Source organism: Mus pahari, chromosome 10 (genome assembly GCF_900095145.1).
Source record: "Mus pahari chromosome 10, PAHARI_EIJ_v1.1, whole genome shotgun sequence".
Classification (NCBI taxonomy): Eukaryota; Metazoa; Chordata; class Mammalia; order Rodentia; family Muridae; genus Mus; species Mus pahari.
The window spans coordinates 33310480-33314366 of record NC_034599.1 but is presented as its reverse complement, the minus strand read 5'-3'; the positions used below and the strand labels follow the sequence as shown (position 1 = coordinate 33314366).

Genomic DNA, 3887 nt, shown 5'->3' with positions numbered 1-3887 from the left:
CTCTCTCTCTCTCTCTCTCTCTCTCTCTCTCTCTCTCTCTCTCTCTCTCTCTCTCTCTCTGTGTGTGTGTGTGTGTGTGTGTGTGTGTGTGTGCGCGTGCATTAATTTTATATTCTGAAAATGTTTATCAGACGTGGAATTGTCTTTGTGTGGTCTTTGGAGTCTCCTATATATAAAACATTATCTTTAAAGAGGTTTTGGCATCTTTTTTCCTATTTATATGACCTTAATATTCTTCAATTGTCTTATTGCTTTGATTTGAAATACTATGTTGAATAGGTATGGAAAAAGTAGATAACCTTTTCTTTATTATAGTGGATATTCTTTGAAGTTTTCTTCATTTAGGTTGATATTAGCTCTGGACTTTCTATATAAATTTCCTTTATAATGTTGAAGTTCGTACACCACATCCTAGTTTCTCTAGGACTTTTATCATGAAGAAACACTGGGTTTTGTCAAAGGCCTTTTCTATATTTAATGAGATGATCAGATTTCGTTTGTTGTTTTCATTGTTGTTTTGCTTTGCTTTTAGTTTGTTTGGTTTGTGCGGTTCATTTAATGTATGTTGAACCATTCCTGCACTTCTGGTATGATTTCAATGTGGTCATAGTGGATACTTTTTAAATGTATTCTTGGATTTGGTTTTAGTGTTTACTGAGATTATTTTGTATATATGTTTGTCAAAAATATTGGTATATAATATTCCTTGTTGAGTCTTTATGATTTTAATATCAGGGTAATAAAGTGGCTTCATAAAAAGAATTTAAAAATGTTCCTTCAATTTCTTTTTGTGAAATAATTTGAGAAACACTAGTGTTAGTATTTCTTTGACTTTCTGTAAAAATTCTGCACTGAATTTGTGTAGTTCTGGGCTTTTTTTCAGTCATGAGATTTTTAACTGCCACTGTTTCTTCAGTACAAGTTATGGGTCAAATTTGTTTACTTGTTGATATGATATGGGAAATAAAAATGGTCTAGACACTTTTGAAGCAGCCAATGTTATAACAACTTTGTAAAAAATCTGGTACTTCTGTAAATGGGTAGAAATGGAGTTATCACATGATCTAGCAATTATACATAAATATATACTAAGGAGTTGAACATAAATGTAATAATGAGACCAGCAATCCATGCATGAAGCATAAATTTAACCCAAGTATGCATCATTTAATGAATGAAAGAAAAAATTATCATATCATCATTATCAGAATTTTATTCTGGTTTTAAAACATTAAGTATTGAATTACTATTCAGTGTAAATGAACTTTGAAAATATTGAGAAAACCCAGCATGTATCATTTAACTTTATGGATTTTCCACAAATAAACATACACAAAAATAAAATAAAATAATAGTAAGATTTGTCTCAGGTTCAGAGTGAAATGGAGAAATATCTCAGTTGGGACAGTTTCAATATAATTATATTTTCTTTTTCATATATATTGTCATTAACAAAAGAAACAAAACAGAAAGAATATGAAATTCCAACTGTGAAGTACCCCAGACTTAGCTATCTGCTTTCAAAAAAAAAAATCTAAATATATTTAAGTCAAACTGCTAACTAAACAACTCAGTTGTTTCTTTTAAAACTTTTCAGACCTTGAGCAATGAATGTGTGATACTCTTTATACCTGCAGCAATCAAAGTTAATGGACTTGGCTTCATGGCCTATTCAGTATCAAGTCAGGTACACACACACACACACACACACACACACACACACACACACACACACGTGCGCGCGCATGCGTGTGTGTGTGTGTGTGTGTGTGTGTGTATAAATTGACAACATTTGAAAGTGATATATTTATGCTCAGGGTAGGAAGGAAAAAGCACAGACACAATGTAAGATTCAGACAGGGCTGGTGTTCCACAAAGGCATGCTGGCAACCCAGGATTATTTTTAAAGGTGTAAAAGTATCCTTTAAATTATAGGATATCATATAATGATAATTAATAAAGCATATATTAAAGATGAAAGACATGTAAACCATATAACTTCTAACTTATGAACACAAGGCAGAAAGAAATATGCCAAAAAAGCTGCCCTCAAAAACGCTTACTCACTGAGAATTTCTTTGTTGTTTAACTGCAGAAAAAAGTTAAATTGAATTTTTATCAATGCATTCTCCTACTCAGGGTTTTTTTTTTTTTTCAGGGCAATTTTAACATTTTTGTTTCTGAAGTTGTAGATTAAAAGATTCATCATTGGTACCACAATAGTATAAAAGATAGAAGAAAATTTTCCCTCATCCATGGACCCAGCTAAGAAAGGCTGAAGATACATAAATATGTTTGGTCCAAAAAACAGAGAAACAGCAAATATATGAGAACTGCAGGTACTGAAGGCTTTGTATCTGCACTCAGTGGATCTCACTCGGAATATGTTGCAAAGAATGAAGCCATAAGATGTAAGAATGATGGCAGTAGGAACAATAATATCCTTTCCTGCTACAATGAACAGCTCTATTTCATTGATTTAAGTGCTGGTGCAGGAGAGCTGCAGTAAAGTGAGGAGGTCACAGAAATAGGGATTGATGGTGTTCCTATCCCAAAAGGTCAAAGCATGTAACCAGTGTGGATCATGCCACCCAAAAGTCCCATCAAATATGAACCAAGCATAATATAGAGGCACACCTTAGGGGACATAGCAGTGGTATACAAGAGTGGATTACAGATAGCCACATAGCGACCATAGGCTATTGGTGTTAGTACATAATATTCAGATATTGCAAAAAAGCAAAAGAAGTAGAGCTGGGTCATACACCCCATATAAGAGATGATATTCTTCCTTAGTATAAAGTTCATCAGCATTTTTGGTGTAATCACAGAAGAATAACAGAGGTCTGTAAGGAACAAATTAGAAAGAAAAATGTACATGAGGGTGTGAAAGTGAGAGTTCAGTGCAATTAGAATGATCAAGGCCAAATTTCCTAATCATATATGTATTATTAGAAAAAGTAATAAGAGTGGTATTTGGAGTTCAGGTTCTTCTGTTATCCCCAAGAAAATGAATTCTAACACCAAAGAAACATTTACCATAAAATCTGGAGAGACAAAATTATGCAAACTTACAAGAGAAAGCACAACTGACAAAAATCTATGATAATCTTGAGAAATGTACTAGCAGTACACTGACCAACTTAAAAATAGTGTACCCACCTTTGGTATTAACATAATGCAAAGTGGTATTCTTTCCCTACTAAATATAGTAAATATAGTGCCTGCCTCTAACTAATTTTTACCAATCTTAAATCTGAAAGGGGACTAATATCCAATATATACAAAGAACTCAAGAAGCTGAACTCCAGAAATTCAAATAACCTCATTTAAAAATGGGGTATATAGCTAAACAAAGAATTCTCAACTGAGGAATCATGAAGAGCTGAGAAGCACTTGAAAAAATGTTCAACATCCTTAATCATCAGGGAAATGCAAATCAAAACAACCCTGAGATTTCACCTCACACCAGTCAGAATGGCTAAGATCAAAAATTCAGGTTACAGCAGATGCTGGCGAGGATGTGGAGAAAGAGGAACACTCCTCCATTACTGGTGGGATTGCAAGCTTGTATAACCACTCTGGAAATCATTCTGGTGGTTCCTCAGAAATCTGGACATAGTACTACCAGCAAATCCGGCAATACCTTTTCTTGGTATAGGTAATAATAACCAGAAGATGTTCCACTACTAATAAGGACACATGCTCCACTATGTTCATAGATGCCCTATTTATAATAGCCAGAAGCTGTAAAGTACTCAGATGTCCCTCAACTGTATCCCTCAATGGATACTGAAACTGTGGTACTTTTACACAATGGAGTGCTACTCAGCTTTTAAAAACAATGAATTTGTGAAATTCTTAGGCAAATGGATGTATCTGGAGGA

At 33.8% G+C, this 3887-nt stretch overlaps 1 pseudogene; it reads right to left on the bottom strand.

Annotated features, from left to right (window-relative positions):
- Positions 1 to 2118: 2118 nt before the first annotated feature.
- On the bottom strand, positions 2119 to 3042 carry LOC110328351 (annotated as a pseudogene).
- Between the last annotated feature and the right edge of the window lie 845 nt (positions 3043 to 3887).